Genomic DNA, 19,919 nt, shown 5'->3' on the forward strand with positions numbered 1-19,919 from the left:
TCTGTTGAGAAAGAACCCACAGAGAAAATATATTGCAAAGCAAGTAACATAATCCAGACAAGCCCCTGCAGGATTAGTTGGTTTTAGATTCTCTGAATTTATTGTTAAATGCTGAGTGTGTGATCAGATATGTATAAGGCAAAGGAATACGATCCTGGCCCCATGATGTCTGTAATCTACATAGACAGACAACAGACAGGGTGATCCAGAGGATGCATTAGTTTAGGGGTTGATTGCTGAAGGCACTGGTTATTTCCTAAGAGATGCTGCCCAGCTGCAACTTGCGTTGAACTAAATGAGACTTTTGGAGGATTCAGGACATTAATGTCAGCCCTTTGCCTGATCACTCAGTTCAAAAGGAATGGCGATTGGGTGTCCAAATCCAATAGGTGTCTTTGAAAATCCCACCTATGACAGTTTGTGTTGCTATCTTATTTAATGGTGTGGAGGCATCTCTTATTAACATGGTTAAGCCTTTGGGAGCCTCATGGAAGAAATGAGATTGAAGGATAGATTTGTATGAAGGAATGGGGGACGGAACTGTACCCTTCTTTCTTCAAGGATCAGTAAGAAGTTGGATTCCAACATGGGCCATTCCATGCTGACATTCCAGGATGGCTAGCAACCCATGATGATAGCATATGTCAGTACAACAGCAATGGTCATTCAACCAATGAGTGGATTAATTTATTATATAAAGGATGGACTCCATTTTAATTGGTTGAAAATGCCTAGTAATATTATATATTTATCAATATATCCTCAAATTACTGTTAGGAGCTGTTTACTCTCCATGAGCATTGTACATCTTCCCTCATCATTCAGGACAATTTATTTATTAAAGAGAACTCTTTAAGGAACACTGTTTACTGAGGTGCAAAATGATTGTGATATTTCATGTGTTGGTGACTGGCTTGACATACTGCACTTCTCTTCCCACACAACTTTATAATAAAAGAGCTGTGAGTATGCTGACCTTCACTCTTCAAAGTTAATGGATTGTAATCTCTAAATTAGTTTTTGCTTTACGCCTTGGGTTATGAGCTCCAAAGCTGGCTTTGTGGGCTCTCCTTCCACTTTGTTTCAGAAATTAAACAAAAACCACTCTCATTGTAACATGGGCTGAACTCACAATGGGAAAAAGCTCTGCAGAAATAAATGCAATTGACATTGGGTTTTAGAAACCGTTCCTCTACAGAGCGCACATGGTTGTTTCTGTCAGTGTTATCAAGATTCTGCTAGAACTGCTGTGATGTCACTGTCTAGCAGAGCTGCCAAATGCCCATATGGCTACAATCTACAAAGCACTATAGTGACCTCCCTTTTCCAGAACAGAAAGATCTAGAGCAAAGGGACTGAATGGAGAGAGTGGTTTTATTGATTAATAAGGTAAACATAATTATTGTAAATGCTGGAAACAACTTAATAGTAGGATAATTTTATAATACGTGGCCTTCATTATCATTATAGAGCAGCTTGTGGCTAGGAGCTGATTATCCAAAAGTCACTGCCCTGACGTTTTTCATCCTGTTACAGTGTAATGAGAGAGAACTAGGGCTAATACTGGGATTGATCTTGGGAGGGGATGTGTACTCTCACATCCGGGGAAGACAGCATGAGCTGAGACTGTTCAGCACTACCTTGCAGCATCAGCAGAAGGTTTTCCTATTTTTTAATGGTGTGTCACTTAAACCCAGATTTCTAAAGGTAACCCAGGCATTGCTCCTCTCAGCATTTCAAGGCATAAGTGATTTAGATGGCTAAATCTCACTTTCAGAAGTGACTTAGGGTTTGTGTACACTGCAGACTAATAAGCAGCAAGACAGAATCTGAATCTGTAATGTTTAATGATGTCTGTTTTGTATTTAGTGCTTTTCATGAGCAGATCTCAATGCACTCCAGTCTTCAACATATTTAGTGCCACAATATCCCTGTGATGTAGGGAAATGTTGCTATCCCCTTTTACAGATGGGGAACAGAGGAGAAGAGAGGCTCAACATAAGTCAATGTCAAAGTAGGGAATTGAACCTGTCTTTCCTATGTCCAAAACCAGCACTCTAGCCACCGGACACAGTCTGCTATGTACTAATTCACTATGTGGATAATGCTACAGTGCAATAAAAGTTCTGGAGTGCAGCTTGTCCACCTGGCACTTTCGTGGCAACAACTGGTGTGCTGTAGATTCACACCCTGGCTTGCTGTGGAAAATTTGCTATCCAGAACGCTCTTAGGCACATAAGAAGGAGAGCTGAAATAAACGATTTTTCAGTTTGTTTTCTGACAGAGTATATGAAACACATTAGTTTCAGGTGACACAAAATGTTTAGTGCAACCTCAAATTATTTTTTGTCAGATTTTTCATTGTCTCATTTCAATTTTTTTTTACCATTTTGTTTTTTTTTAAATAAATCTAGCTAAATTTTGACATGAAAAGTCAAAGCATTTCATTTACAAAATGTCAACAAAACATTCTGATGTTTTAAAAAGTTTTTCATTTTTCCCCAGCCAACACAATTCACCAAATTAAACCCAAATTCGTAAATAGTTTCAGCTACCACAAAAATCCATTTTTTGGAAAATAAACTATTCATCTGAAAAAATTTGCCCAGCTTTACTTAGGAGTCTAGGATTAATTGAAAATCAATGAGACTTAGGAGATTTAAGTGTCTAAGTTGCTTTTGAAAATGAGACTTAGGTAATGCTTACCAAAGAAATGCCTAAATGCTTTTAAAAATCTGGGAGGTAATTCTTTACTGGTTAATTCTTATTTTCCCCTAAAGCTATGGTAGAAGTTCATGGTGGTAGATGACAGGGCTTTAATGATGTATTATAGCTCTCCAACTGCAGGGTATACAAGTGCTCTGTAGCTATGGGATACATTAGATTATCTACAGTGAGAAAAGTGTAACCAACCTTAGCTCTAATTTCTATTATAAACACAGATGTGAATGCCTCCTATCTGATAAAATTGTTTTTTACAAGACAGAAACACAGTGCTTAGTATGCTGTCACTGCAAAGGGGGTGGTAGATCAGATAAGAACCCAAGCAAGACTAATACATTTGCAGTATTATAAATTGTTTAATATAATTAATTTTGTATATAAGAGATTTTATCATGCTATTTTGTTAGCAAACAACGCCATTATGAACAGCATGGTTGCTTAGAAATGTAGGGTCTGATTCTCCTTTCACATCAGTGAAAACCAGGAGTAATGCTCCATTAAAGCCAATGCAAAGCTGATATAATAGAGAGGAGAAGCAGTTCATTAAGAAGAAATAGAAATACAGATAATAAGAAGTTACTAGTATGCTGAACTGACGTTGTGCACTGCAAATATGTGAAACAATCATGGATTGTACTTCGCACCTGAGTCAGAAAGTTTGGGAAACACATTTAGGAACAAATTGTGTCCTCAAATACTCAATCACATCTCCTGATGAGGTCAAAAGGAGTTATTGTTAAGTAATAGAGGGCAGAATGGCACAAAGAATGGAATGCTACAGGTATGTGTAAAATCTACAGTAACTCTAGTACACCTCTACCCCGATATAACGTGACCTGATATAACATGAATTTGGATATAACTCAGCAAAGCGGTGCTAGGGGCTCAGGGGGTGGCTGCGCACTCCAGCGGATCTGAGCAAGTTTGATATAATACGGTTTTACCTATAACATGGTAAGATTTTTTGGCTCCCGAGGACAGCGTTATATCGGAGGAGAGGTGCATCTACTCATCACTTTACTAACAGGTAACTCTTTAGATATGGTGGGCTAGATTCTTTGATAGACAAAATCATGGACCAAATTCTTTGTTACTGTAAATTAACACAGCTCTATTGAAGTCACTGAGCAGAACCAGAGACTTAAAGTCAACGGAGCTAAGTCAATAGCACCCACAGAGAATTAATCTTTAATATATCACCTGTTGGAATACATCATACATTTTCCTTTCCTTTACAAAAAAAATCCGATGCATTTTCTTCCTGTGTTCTACCCAACTGTCTACCCAGGTTCTTATACTGGTGGCCATCAATATAAGGATCAAAATGTAACTTTATTTTAGTTTTGCTTTTTAAAGATTTGGAGGTTCTCAACAATTGTCGTGTTTTATTTCTTCTCTTTCTGATTATGGAAAATGGTATTCAAATCTCTATTTAGATATATGTGTATTATCTTAAAGTTCCCTCTGTTCAATTTCATTTGTCACTGTTAGGATTTTTTTTTTTACTCTTAGGATTAAAAATAAGAGCAGATGGCCATGCTTTCCCATCATTGTGTTTTTGATTTCTTTGCCTTCTTTATTGATTTTTAATCTCACAGTTATTTTTTCTGCTTCCGTTTCACTTCCTTTCTATAGTATCACTATTATATACAGTGCACTGTAATTGTAGGTCTGATTAATCAAAATCAATGACTTATCTCCACAAGATTCTTGTGTTATTTTCCAGAAAAAAGGCACCTAACTTTCAGTGCTATGTGCACTATGTAAGTGGGTTTTGCCATAGGAACATATGAGTGGCTTTGAATATATTTAACCACATGAGCCATCAAAAGTCAACCAGGGGTCTGTGTTCTTGTTAATTATTAAAATAATTTGATTCTAGAGCAACTTTCTCTCTTACAATTTATTGTTTCATTTCCCCTTAAATGAGAAGTACAAGCTTTTGAATATTCAATACATACTGTAGTAAGAGGAGGCCCTGAGACATAAACATTGGTATCAGAGGCCTGGTATGAGGCCTGAGGCCTGAACTAAAGTAATGGTCAAGACTTTGCTAACATAAAGCAAAGTTAACTTGTGAGCCAGAATGCAGGGGCCCGAATCACAGAAGGAAGAAGGAAAGGGCTGAGGCTGCAAGAAAGATACTACCCTAAAAAGGTACTGACACTAGATGATCAGAACATCACCATACTTGCACATTCCACACAGATAACAAGGAACATGCGACCCATGCCCAATCACAGGGCAAAAGGGTAATAGGATGGATGAGTTGTTTGGATCTAACCAACAGTACAAGGGGAGGAGGCGGCACTGCACGTAGAGGATGTTACAGCCGCGAATACATCAGGAGTGAGTGTAACTTGTTTGTACCTGTTGGATAACAGCATGCCAGTAGGGCAGCATACAAGTGTTAGCAGGGGAGCCTTTCTGCCAAGGAAGGAAGGTTTGCTTTAGATTAACGAGAAAGTGTGATCTACCAATTAGAGCACCTGACTGTCAGTTAGAGCACCTGACTCCAATTAGAGCACCTACCTCACTTAGAGCACCTGACTCCAAGTTAGACGCGCTCTTGATCCAGCCTGGGATATAAACCACCTGCTTCAGGCAGTACGGGGTCGGGTAGATTGAATGGAGAAAGGTTGGATTTGGAAGAGGTGCAGAAAGAGAAGAGGTTGGTCAACAGAGAGATAATAGATGTGGATGGAGTGCGCGTTGGATTGGGAAGCCCAACAAGAACCCTAGGTAGGGGCACCAGGCTTGTAAGAAAGAGGAGAGAAGACCCTTCCCCTAGCTGACGGTCATGAAGAGGAAGTAACCCAGCGGAAGAAACCGCATAGTACAAGTGGTTCATCCACAACCGCCACTGGTTGGACTGAGTAGAGGGCGGGTTCACCAGGTCCTCCCTTCTCCACTCCCCCCTTCACATAGGACACGGGAAGTGATTAGACTGGCAGCGGCAAGCAATATCGCCCTGAACCTACCCCAGATGAAAGAAAGCGCGAGGCCCTTGCGAAGAGAACAGTACCCAGGCAAATATTGCACACTGTGTATAAAGAATGCCCCTGGGGCGATGTCTTCTGTCTGGCCGAGGAGGTCAGGGAAAGTAAAAAAGCACACTGACTGAGCGAGTCCAAAGAACGAACGCACAGAATAACTCGTAGTAGCCCTGAAATAACAAGCAATCGCAGGGAAAAAATTATCATGAACGGCAATTAAAACCTGGCCCAAAGTGCCTCTCGTTACCTTACTTAGATCTCTGTGTCATTGGGGGTTCTCATTTCAGGTCTGCTGTGGCAGCTACTTTCGAAGAGCGGGACAGCAGCAACAGAGGGAACACACGCACGCAGCCGAGTGATACCAACATTGGAGAGAGCAGAGCACCACACCGGTAGCATCTGACAACACCTCTGACAACACATACTATTCTCCTTTCTTTCTTTGTTGAAATTCCTTTTCTTACAGACACTCTTCACAGAATCACAGCAGATGTACTTAGGACTCCTACACTGCCAGTAAATTACTGGAACTGTTATTTGTCTGTCTACAGCAGGGGAAGGACATCAATGCCACACCAAAGGTTATGCTGATGGCAATGTCCTTGTCAGAGTCCCAGGTTAACATTTTCAAAAGCAACTAAGAGACTTGGGAGCCTAAACCCCATTTACTTTCAATGAGAAGGCCATGCCTTTCAAAAGTGATGGGTGATTTTGGATTGCCTCAGTTTGTGGTGCCTAGCTTCAAACACCTCTAAAAGCACCCACCTGAAAAAAAAACAACAGCCCCTTTAAGGCATCTTGGTGCATCTCAGGTTGGACAACCGAGTTATGAGGGGCCCAAAATCACTAGGAAATTTAGAAAATCTAGACCAGGGTCCCAAATGCCTAGGTTACTTTTGAAAATGGGACTTAGGAGTTTTAGGAAGAGATGCCTTCAGTTCTGAACTCCTTAGACAAAACTCCTACTTAATATAATGGAAGTGTTCTCTGAGTAATAAGCCTGAGTGTGGAACCCTAAAATGAAGGCCTAAAAGCATAAATGGTCCATTTATGATGCTGAAATTGTAAAAAAGACAAAAAACTTTGGGATTAAAGAGAGAGAATGGAGCACTGCTACATTTCCATCAGAATAAATCAAGCTAGTAAAACTATCATTTCTTACTCCATTCTACAAAATGTATATGGGTTAAAGAGACAAGACTTTCATAATCTAAATTAAAATGATACTCTATTTATTGCATCCCAGAGAGCTCATGTGCTGTTATATGCAATAGTCTTGTTGTGGAATATTAGGTTTTGTATTCACACAGTTTAACACTGTGTTATTAATTACATGTGTATAAACTCTGGCAAGATATATATTGCTGAAGATGTTTGTTTTAGTGGGTTTTTTGGGGGGGGGGGTGCTTTTATTTCTATTACCACTACTACTACTACTGTGGATGCACATGGAGTTTACTCTGTAAAACAATGTTTTAAAGTTGATTCTCTCAGATTTCTCATTTAAAAATGTTTTGTGATGATTATTCTGAATTTCGAAGTCATCAGCACCTTGAACAGCTGTTTAGCCCAGCAGATTTCAAGACCAAGCAGACTATCTTACATTTTAAATGCCTCACTAATATAAGGGTGATATTCAGACTTATGTAGTGATGATCGTTAACAGATTTCAAATACCTTAAATACACAAACATTTCTGAACTTACAGGACCAAATCCTGTTTTTGGTACTTTGTCTGTCCTCTAGCTGCTCTCCCATGGATTGATAAGGAATCTAAGGCCAGCAAGATTTACCCTGAAGTTTAAAACTTAGCTAATTACATGAGTACTGTAATACTCTACCCTACTTCAATACAGAAACAGAAATATTTTAAGTGTCATAGGTACAGCTGGTCAAACCTCAGAATTTCCATTCCACATGAAATTCTGACATTTTGAAATTTGTTTTCATTATGAAGTGTAACAAAACCATTTTTTTAAAGTTTCCTAGAACAGCAAATTTTTGAAAAAAAAATTAGTTCAGGTCAATCAAAATGTTTTGTTCTAATTTTGAATTGTATTTTACGTTATAATTTATAACGTAAAATAAAATAAGGAATTAAATCCTGAAGTGATCCTATTCTGATGACTAATAATTTCTTTAATGATTATCACAGCAAACAATTTGGTTCACTAAGCTACTCCATAGCCCCTCTTGTTCCTTTCACATGCCAAAATTGACTAACTGTTGGTTGGAAGTAGTTGGGGAGCATGGTGAATGGGAGCAGGAAATAGGAGAAAGAAGATGGATGTGGAACAGATAGAGAAAAGAGAGACAACAGCAATGAAGAGAGGAACAGAAGGAGGGCAGAGGGACAAATTACCACAAGGAGAGAGCAAGGAAAGTGGAAAAGTGAGAAAAAACATTTTCTCCCTCATTTCACAGAATTGTTCCTGTAATAAGAACTGCCTCTGCAGAGTTGACACAAGGGAAAAATTACTTGGTCTATTCATTCATTCTATAAGAAATCATTGTTACAACTCACAGGGAAGTTTTTCAATATGGTTCTTAGGAATATGTAGCCACTTGAATACCGTTAATGGTAAAACTGCTCATAAGTGACTCTTATCCTCATGGCAATGGAAGTCATATTAGTCAGGCTGCTGCTGAGACTCCAAATATTGTGAGCCCATCAAGAGAATGTTAATGTTATTTTGGCCCAGAACTTTGCATAGTATTACAGCTGGGCAGGATGATGGAGAAATTTGCACCTTCCCCCCAAGGATCTCACCACACTTTAATAGATAGGAAGTTAGCCTCAACATCTCTATGAGGTAATTATTACTATTCCCATTTAACATGTGGTGTTAACCCAGGCACAGTGAGATTAAATGATTAACCCAAAGCTGCATCAGCTATCAGCAGAAGCAGGAATAGACCTGAGAACATCAAATCTCCAAAGTGTCAGCAGGTGCAAACCCTGATGCAGGAGCAGAAGCATGTAAATATCCTGTATGTGGACCAGCCATTAAAAGGAGTCATAGCGCAGTTAGCATTTCTATAAAGTGTGTTAAAATGCATACATTAAATATAGAGAGTCCTACAAAAAGTGGAAAGTAGGTCAAATTACAAAAGATGAAGACAAAGAAATAACACAAGTACGTAGGAACAAAGTTAGAAAGGCCAAGGCACAAGATGAGATTAAATTAGTTAGAGACATAAAGGGTAACAAGAAAACATTCTACAAATACATTAGAAGTAAGAGGAAGATCAAGGACAGGGTAGGCCCATTACTCAATGGGGGAGGGGGACAATAACAGAAAATATGGAAATGGCAGAAGTGCTAAATGACTTTTTTGTTTCAGTTTTCACCAAAAAGGTTAGTAGTGACTGGGCATCTAACACAGTGAATGCCAGTGAAAATGGGGTTGGATCAGATGCTAAAATAGGGAAAAAATTAAAAATTACTTAGGCAAGTTAGATGTCTTCAAGTCACCAGGACCTGATGAAATACATCCTAGAATACTCAAGGAGATGACCGAGGAGATATCTCAGCCATTAGCGATTATCTTCAAAAAGCAACAGAGAGTCCTGTAGCACCTTAAAGACTAATAGATGTATTGGAGCATAAGCTTTCGTGGGGGAATACTCACTTTGTCAGATGCATGCTGATGCTCCAATACATCTGTTAGTCTTTAAGGTGCCACAGGACTCTTTGTTGCTTTTTACAGATCCAGACTAACACAGCTACCCCTCTGATATCTTCAAAAAGTCATGGAAGACGGGAGAGATTCCAGAGGACTGGAAAAAGGCAAATATGGACAACCCAGGGAATTACAGACCAGTCAGCTTAACTGCAGTACCTGAAAAGATAATGGAGCAAATAATTAAGAAATCAAACTGCAAACACCTAGAAGATAATAAGGTGATAAGTAACAGTTATCATGGATCTGTCAAGAACAAATCATGTCAAACCAACCTAATAGCTTTTTTTGTCAGGGCAACAAGCCTTGTGGATGGGGGGAAGGAGTAGATGTGGTAAGTCTTACTGAAGTCAAGATATTTGTTACTGGCTCACATGACCTACTCATAAACAAACTAGGGAAATACAACCTAGATGGAGCTACTATAAAGTGGGTGCATAATTGGTTGGAAAACCATTCCCAGAGAGTAATCAGTGGTTCACAGTCCTGCTGGAAAGGCATAACAAATGGGGTCCCGCAGGGATCAGTTCTGGGTCCAGTTCTGTTCAATATCTTCATCAATGATTTAGATAACTATGTAGAGAGTACATTTATAAAGTTTGTGAACGATACCAAGGATAGGATTAAAGTTCAAAATGATCTGAACAAACTGGAGAAATGGTCTGAAATAAACAGGATGAAATTCAGTAAGGACAAACGTAAAGTACTCCACTTAGAAAAGAACAACCAGTTGCACACATATAAAATGGGAAATGACTGCCTAAGAGGGAGTTCTGTGGAAAGGGATCTAAGAGTCACAAGCTAAATATGAGTCAAGAGTATAACATTGTTGCAAAAAAAAAAAAAAAGCGAACATCATTCTGGGATGTATTAGCAGGAGTGTTGTAAGCAAGACATGAGAAGTAATTCTTCCACTCTACTCTGCACTGATTAGGCCTCAACTGGAGTAGTGTGTCCAGTTTGGGGTATCTCATTTCAGGAAAGACATGGACAGATTGGAGAAAGTCCAGAGAAGAGCAACAAAAATGATTAAAGGTCTAGAAAATGTGACTTATGAGAGAAAAATGAAAAAAACTGAGTTTGTTTAGTCTGGAGAAGAGAAGATTGAGAGGGAACATGATAACAGTTTTCAAGTACATAAAAGGTTGTTACAAGGAGGAGGAAGAAAATTTGTCCTCCTTAATCTCTGAGTACAGGACAAGAAGTAATGGACTTAAATTACGGCAAGGGTAGTTTAGGTTGGACATTAGGAAAAACTTCCTGCTTGTCAGGATGGTTAAGCACTGGAATAAATTGCCTAGAGAAGTTGTGAAATCTCCATCATTGAAGATTTTTAAAAGCTGGTTAGACAAACACCTGTCAGGGATGGTCTAGATAATACTTAGACCTGCCATGGGCACAGGGGACTGGACTAGATGACCTCTCAAGGTCCCTTCCAGTCCTATGAGTCTATATATATTTAACACACTACCTGAGCGTAAAGGATCTTTTACTGAAAAACAAATCAAATCAAGAAGTACTTTATAACTAAAAGTGCTATAAACCTTTTGGGACACGAACTGTGATGTCTTGTGTGTGCAGATCCTAGCAACACAACCCCAAACCTAAAACCTAGATGCCCTAAAGAGTGCTGATCTCTCTACCCTCTTCCCTTCATGTTGCACTTGTGTCTTGGAATGAATATCAATAATTCTGACTCAACAGAAATATTAGAGAGAAAAGACCAAATGTTATGCCCAAGAAAATACCCAGACTTTAGCAAGCAACATCTGATTACAGAGTTACTCTGTGTTATGCTGATCTGATTCAGTGCTATCACCACCTGCACGGTGACTGCGTGGCAATTGTAATAACTATAATTCAGCCACTGAGTCACAGTAAACAGGCAGTTAAATGCACGTTTGCCTCTGGTTAGATGTCTGTGGTGGAGAAAGCTCTCAGTGCACTGGCTGAGGCTATGTGGGAGCATTGACCCCAGTGCACTTACTGAATTACTTCTGAAAAATTACAGTCTTTCCCTTCCCACCCAATTCACACACAATCTCTTTCTCTAACACATACACTCCTACACAGCTTTGTTTGAAGCCAGATGCTTTTAAAATTTCTCCTACGCACGCTCTTTGAAAAGTGTGGGTTTTTTTAAATATACAATTGAGCTGTATTTTGACACCTGAAGATCTGTGTTTAAGGCCTAGCTCCATAACAGCATGGGATCGCCCACATATAATATAGTCACAAATTAAGGGGCGATCCTGTCCCCTATTCCGCAAGGTTATGGAGGGATTTACTCACGGTGAAGCTGACATAGCTCTACCAGCAAGGGTCAGGGAGAATTTATGGAGCCAGAGCAGGTGTGTGCATACTCCGTGCATGACTCTTGGCACAGTGCCACACAGCAAGGACTTGGGTGGGTGGGTTGGTGGATTTACAGCTACATGCATCCACTGGATTTTGTCCCCCATGCATGGGGGATGCCGCTGGCACAAAGGCTACTCCAAACCCTGCAGCTGAAATAATGGGGATTAGAGTTGGCTGGAAACTTATATTCTCATTTGGCAGGAAATTCCAAAATTAAACAAAAAATTTTTTTTCAAAACTGAAAAGAAAAATAAAACTGTGATATTTCCTGCAGAACGGGAATTCCAAAATGTCATCTTGAAAAAGTAATTTTGATCTTTCTGAAATGCTTCCAAGGATCCCTGGACTGCCTGGAACCCCAGCAGCCTCCAGGTGCCAGAGACTGCACCACCAAGAGAGTCCCAGAGCCAGGGACTGCTGAGGAGCCAAGAGGGAAGCCAGGGTTTCCAGGCTCTCAGCTCTCTATCAGCCCACTAAGAAGACTTCCAAGAAGCCAGGCAGGTGAGCTGGCAGGAAACTGGGCAGGCAGGGCTCTATAGCAAACCGGTTTGGTTTCCATCAGAATTTCATAGAAATTGACACATTCCCGTGGAATGCTTTGAATTTGACAAATCATAATTTTCCAATGGCAAAAATGTTCTGTCGCCCCCCTTCCCTAATCCAAAAGCTAGCCCTGGTCACAGGCTGACAACAATTTTTAAACCTGTCTTTGAAAACATAATGATGTCCTAAAACTTTCCTTATGCAGAAGAATAGATGGCTAGTGTGACTACAAAACTGTTCTTGACTTTTGGGGCTCTACGGACATCATCAGCCCTGTGATTTATAAACTCTACCACAGTTCAGAGAGTGAACACAGCCTCCTAGTCAGACTAGCACCAGCTGCCATTATTTGTCCAAAGCACGGTTCAATGCTGGCTTTATAAGCCTTAAATTTCTTAAACTGATGCAGTTTAAACGTAAACCATTCATGATTCAACTGCCTCAGAAGAGGCATTGAAGAAAGTGTGTAACAGAAAAGGTCAGGGTGGACTGGCCCAACCTCAGCCCAAATCTTGAAGCAAATCCAGCATTTTTCTTCGCTCAAAAATAGTTTGCTTAAATAACCTCCCAACAGCTGACAGGAAATGCTGTGCCTTTACTAAAATCTGTCAGAGGTGTGACTTGATAGCAACTCTGGAAGCCTTTGCAGAGCTTACCTGTATAAAATTCCAAATGTGTTGGTTTGCCTAAGGTCAGTGTTGGGTGTATCAGATCTGGACAATCCCTGGCGTGTGAGGATGTGGAATTAGACAATAGGGCAGAGACTAGCATAAAGAACAATGGAACTAATATATCTGCCCCGACTCTGCTAGTGCAAAGTCATCAAATACAGGAGCTCTGTCCAAGGGTCCAAGATAGGAAATTGGGAGACAAGTGAAAGAAACAATGGGTTTGGGGAAAGCAGCTGTCTGAATAGGGAGAGGGAAGGATGGACAAAGCAGATATCTCAGGAAGAGGTAATTGGATTAGAGTCTAACTGATCGCTATATGTAGCGTGGGGAAGGAATCTTGATCTTGTGTGGGTTTCGCCTTCCTCTGAAGCTTGTGAGTGTGGTGACCTGCCAGGATTATCTGGATATATCTCAATCCTTTCCCTGTCATTACAGGGATCTCGGGCACTGGTGCACCTCAGTCCCTCCTATTCTCTGCCTGTGTCACGTAAAAGTCTAGTTTCCTGTGGACTATAATACTTTGGTCTAGTTCTGGTTGTTGGGTTTAGCATGCAGATGCTGGGTGGTATCGGTGGCTCTACAGGAGGGCAGACGAGATGATCTAAGGATCCCTTCTGACCTTAAACTTTATGACTCTAAGTTGTTTTTTGAGCTGTTAATTCTTTCTGAGCTCATGCATTTCTAATTACAAATCATATCCAGTGCTGGCACTGAATGTTACACATATTTGTCTCTGGGATTAAAAGCTACTGTCTATTTCCTGCAGCATGTCAGAGAGAAGTAAAGTGGTAAATTGTATAGCAACAGGGAGCAATAGATAAAGGTCTGTCAAGATTTGCATTGCAAACTACAGAGGGCCTTGGCTGCTAAATCCAAATTCAGATTTTGAAACATTTAAAGACTTGTGGGTGTTCAGGGTAGGGGGCAGGGGGAAGAGGAAGAAGTTGGTTTGGGGCTCAATTCTGTTATAAAAGCCAGTTTTCTGGAGCTTTATATTGTTCTTTGGGGTGGGGTCAGGCCTAGGGGGAGAAGGGAGAATATTGCATATTTACCCTGAAGGAATAAGTCCTGCAGAAATTAACAGGGATGAAGCCAATAAGATTCTGTAGAAAGTACTCTGAAATCCTGCATGCTTTAATAGATAATGATTTTTGAACCATCCTATACAATTTGACAGCAGGAATAAAACTATGAAATTCTATTATATGTTCCCCACAAAACCCATTACAAAGTTAAGATTTTCTATTAAATTCTTTAGGGTTTCCCCACAGGGTATAACTTCCTAAAACTCAAGAGTAACAGTCTCTCTCATCCAGTTTAGATAGAATTCAGTTTGGATAATTTTAACTTCCTTTTCTTTTTTTCATGTTCAACATTAGACACATTCTGTGGGCATGAACACATGCTTTTCCCGCAGACTTTTAGCTACTGCATAATGCAAACTTGATCCCAATCACACCGAAGTCAAATGACAAAAACTTCATTTAGTTCAGTGATGCAGGAGTGAAATCCTGACATCTTGACTCTGCAATCAGTTTCATGCATTTACCTTTATACTTAAGTAGGCCCATTGACTTCATGTATCAAGTTATTCACATGTGTAAAAGCATCTGAAAATATATCCTAATGTTTCACTTTTACAACATTTTTTTAAAAGTTCAAAAAATGTTCAGATTTTTATTTTTTAAGTTTGCAAAAGCCAAAGATCAGTGTTTTTTTGAGTCATAACCAGCTGGCTTGTCCTCAGTTTTTGTGTCTTGGAGTTTTAATTCAATTGCTTAAGTCAATTTCATGGAACATTCTCATGGCATAAACTTTAAATGTTCCAGCAGAACTTAAGAAGTTCAAGGTTAGTTATGGACATTCATTCCAGGGGGCCAGATCTTCAGCTGTTTTAAATTGGTATAAATCCAATGCAGTCAATGGAGCTACTTATTTACATCATCTGAGACTCTAGCCAAGTTTTTGTATATACAACGATTCGAAAACCATTTAAAATTTTTTCAAAACCCATTTTGCTTTGTGATCGCTCTATAGATTATGATTACAAGTTATGCACAAAAGTACTGCCAACGCTGAATTCTGATGATTGAGACTTAGGACAGCTGAAGACTGTTTGACTTTCACCTTTTACATCAAACCTGGAGAATAACATCTATTGAAAATGAAACATATCTGACTTGAGCACTGCACAGAAAATATATAGTGGACCAAACAGCATTCAGGCACAATTTCCATTGAAATCTCTAGATTCATTAGTTAGAGAGTTAGTGGCACTAACCTATTACACCAAATCCAATTTTGGCCCACAGAACCATTAAAAGGAGAACATATTTTATAAAATATTTTAGCATGAAAATGCTAAAGGCCTGATCCAGTTGGGAATCTTTCCACTGCCTTGCTCTGAAATTGAATCTTGTCCTTAAGCTTCAGCAAATGGTAATTTATTTTTATATTGAAAGTAAAAAGAGTACATTAGAAATACTGAACAGGCTACCTCAAACTTTGGCTGCCATTGCAGCTAATATTGCCACAGCTATTCTATTATCAAGTTTCATTTTGGGACCGTTAGTATCTCTGTCATTTTGAATTGCACTGGAATGAAACTTAATATTAAGGAAATTATCAGCACAGATGTGAATTACTATTATTAACAAAAATAGTAAATCCATTAAGCTACATTTTACTCATAGGGAGCAACATCATCATTTGGAACAGGGCTTGCTCATTTATTTTGCCAAACTCTCAGTGTAAAAAGTTTAATGGGAACAAAAGAAAAATAGAAATGCAGCACTGCAGGCATTCAGCAAGACTTTTAAGTAATTTCAAAGCAAAAAAGAAGATTGAAACACCAGAAATATTTAATGGTGAATAATTAGCTAATGCGCATGGTAACAGCGGTATTTTTCATAACAATTTTGCTGCAGTATTATTTCATTATTCACGGAGAGTGCAGGTCACACTTAAGAAAATTCAGACTTCATGGACTCAGCGTATGGAGACAATGTTCTACTTGGTGACGAACAATGCTAAAAGTGTCATAGGTTTTACTGACAAAAAGCAATCAATATTTAGGTGCTTGTCTGAAAATCTATTGAATTCAGTAGCACAGCACATTAATCAATTTTTGTATCCAAACCTCTTCAGGTGCAAAAGTTCAGCTGAAGGTTTCACAAGAAAGCCACTTGATTGCAAGATTCCTAATGCTTCCTCCATCATGATTGGCTGTAAATATCACAACAGAAACTGGTAATCCATTTCTGCATGTACAGCATTCCATCAGAGAAGGGAGTGAACGGTGTTAACTATGCAAACGGACAAACAAGCTGAGACTAAAGACCTATGAGCAGCACTAAATTACCTGATGTTAAACATTTTTATAAATGTTTTGGGAAGAAAGAATCAGAATGAATTTAACTGTTTCTGAAGGATCCTTAACTTTGTCTGAGAGGGTGTTAACACTTTTGAATTTACTGTCTTCTTGGTTCTTTCATTTTTCTTTTCCCTTATCCCTTAAGGAAGTAAGTGCCATTCCCTCTCTTGGAGCAGTAGTATGGCTCCTATCCACCTAACCATCTTCACTAAGGGTGAAATTCATCCCCGAGCGGAAGAAACTATATCCCATTTAATTCCCTCAGAAAAGGATTAACATATCAACATATTCAGATCTTTTGTTATGCTTAAATATGGGGAAAACCCTTTGGTAAGAAGTCTGACCACTGTTAACACATATTTTGTATTAATCCTCTCTTTATAAATTCTCAGGTTCCAAATTTTTCCCCTTATATTCACTCATCTCATCCAGTCTATCTTTGAATCTGTCTGCTCAGTTCCTTCTATTTGCTCCCACATTCTTCATCTCCAAGCCATTCTCTCTCATTCTGTCATTTTTCTGCCAGTTCAAACACCTTCTCAGCTAACCATGGTGTGGCCCAACACTGACTTTTTGGAATGGGTAGTTTGGCAGTTTTAAGCATAATAGTTTTCACTTTATTCCAAAGTTTGTTAGGATTGTTATCCTCTTTTACCTTTCAAATGCCTCAAACCCATTGTTTTATCTTTTTAAGTTCTAATTTCATGTTTGAAGCCAAGAGCTGATAGTCTGACCCACTGTCTGCACTCAGGAAAGTCTTTGTACGTTGGACACTCAATCTCCCACCTTGCTGTATGTTGTATTATTGCATAGTTGATCTGGTTCTTTGCCATATCATCAGGTGACTTCCAAGTGTTAAGATTTCTAGGATGTTGGGTGAAGATGGTTTTTATAATGACCAGATTATTAAAGCATCAGAATTCAACTAAACAACTCATTTTGTCAACCCAGACCATTGTTGCCCTTTATTTCTTTATGCTCTAACTTTTGCATTCACTTACCCTATTACAAGAATAATATCTGTTCATGGTGTTTTAGTGAGTATCTCTTTAAGTCATTCTTAGAACTCATCAGTCATGTCATTGTCAGCTGCCACTGGAAGGGCATAAACCTGTCTGATCAACATATTGACTGGCTTTGCTCAAAAGTAAATTGTAATGATTTTGTTGCTGATTGGATTATATCCAATACACATTTTGATGTCTCTTTGAAGAAGATAAATGCAACCCTATTTTCTCAGATCCTGAACAGTACACTGCAGATCCGTCCATCATCACAAAATGGTCCCTTCCCTTCCAATGCAACTCTGAAATTCCACATATTTCTATCTTAACATCTTTCAAATTCTTCCGTCACAATGGTGAGCATCCCTTCATGAATACTGCTCACATTTTCTGTTCCTGTTCTGATGCTTCACTTAGGAAGGTTCATGTCATTCTTTTCCTGAAGGATTTGGTACAGCACCATCATAACCACAGCCTATACTCTTAATGGTCATTGAAGAATACAAACAAAAATTACTTGGGCTTAATTCTTGAAAAGAAAATTACAAGTTGTTATGCCAGGGGAAATCTGTTTTTGACAAAGAACACTTGAGAGATGAAGAACCTTCTCAGCAGAATTAATGTAGCTATACCGCCCTGCTCTCATAAAACTCTGTGGGGTTTGCAGTAGCTTAAAGAGCTTTCTGTTTTATTATTAAAATTTAGGTGAAATTATGCAAAACTGGGTTGAGAAATCTGGCTCATGTTTTTTACATGAATATGTGGAATGAATCTTATCAAACCCTCACTTATAAAGCCTTCTGTAAGTGTTGGAGATACACAATGATGTTGTTCACAAAGGAGAATGAATAATTTCATCTACTTCTCTGCCGTGCTGTGTGTTTTATTCTGCTGGCAACATTCATAATGGAAGCACTTGAGTTCTAAAACAACTGGTTATAATTGCCTTTGGAACACACCAAACCACATTTAAGTACAGCAGGACAATTCAGGAAGCCCATAGATTAAGCTGATTATTACTGTACAATGCCCCAACCCCAGCATTGTCTTCAGCAGCGTTCACTGTTGGTGCCCACTGCAGGTTTTAGTTCACTTGGAAAACCAAAGTCGGAGTGGTAACTGCTAGGGATACAGCAAGACAGCTACTGGAGCCTCTGGCTCACCATCTTGGGGCTTACAGTGCTTATATATGCAACTCCTGTAGGCCCACGAGTGTCTTCTCCCTCTTGGAAGACAGGCCTAGGAGGCTACATAAGCACAGCCCTAGGACTACTCTCAGAAGGGGCTTCCAAAATGTTACTCAACTGCTTCCTGAATGGTGAGAGATGTATCACTGAGATGGTCTTCCTTTCCCATCTCCTCCGATTATCAGGACGGGGAGAGGGGAGAAAGGATTTCAGCACAATGTTCCCCATTTCAGGGCTGCCTATTGTGGGCCTGCACGGCCCAAACGTTCAGTTCACTATTAGTCAGCTAGTGCAGAACTTATCTCCCTTTTGTCATGGCAATGGAGGCACTGCACATGCTCTGGGCCTTCCCCTGACAGCAACCCCACAAGCCTGATTGCCTTATATAAGGGTCAGCCAGATGGATCCTCCACCACCAGATATGAAAAGGAGACGAGAAGCCGTGCCAGCAGTTACCCAACAAAAAGAGGAAAAAGCTCTTTAGATAGGCAGTACACAGCCAGGTTAACAAAGTGAACTCTTACTGGTAATCTGTTCTTAGTGAGTAGTGTGCTTCATTTAGCTAAAATCATCTAATCCAAAGAAAAAATTACCATGTTAGTGCTTGTCTTCTAGTTGCAACTTGTCATCTCACCCAGTAGATACATAGTAGAGGGAAAGAAAATTATTGGCTGGGATTTAAAATCTCACACAGGCTGTTCTGAAGCTCCATCAAAAGAGTTACACTCCCCACATCCACTACTGCTCTGGGGGAAATTGACCCGTTATAAGTGCTTGGCCACTAGTTTAACAGAAGGAATTAGAAATGTGCACAATAACTGCCTGAAAAAAAAAGGGAATGCACAATCATTACCCAGTGTAGCCAAACAAAAGAGGCAAATAAATAACAAGTTACACACAAAAGAAACAACTCATGGGATAGAGAATTTGCTCAGTGGGAATAAAAAAAACCCCATGACACAGATAGTGAAGGGTAAAAAAGAAATATGAGATCCTAACACAGAATTGTCTTAAAGGTACAGAAGCAAATGTATTCTGGTCCCCTTAGCAACATTATCCTTTTAACTTACACATTCCTTGTTACCAAACATCAGAGGCAGCTGATATTGAAACAGAAAAATCAATACAACTTTGTGTATGAGACATCTTTATCTAACTACACCTCAGAGTAATCTATTTGTTTTAATCCATTTGTTTGCTGTTCCAAAGCTTGCCCTTTTCTTTCTACTTAAAATAGAAAAGGAAATTGCCTTTGAACTTCTATATTTTTCCGTACATAGATAAACATATGTATGTTAATTCTGACTTTTTTCCATCCCTGGATAAAATTGTTTTGTATGGGTAAATGCTCAACCCAACTGCGTCTACAGTGCTCAAAAG

This window comes from Chelonoidis abingdonii, chromosome 22 (assembly GCF_003597395.2).
Source record: "Chelonoidis abingdonii isolate Lonesome George chromosome 22, CheloAbing_2.0, whole genome shotgun sequence".
Classification (NCBI taxonomy): Eukaryota; Metazoa; Chordata; order Testudines; family Testudinidae; genus Chelonoidis; species Chelonoidis abingdonii.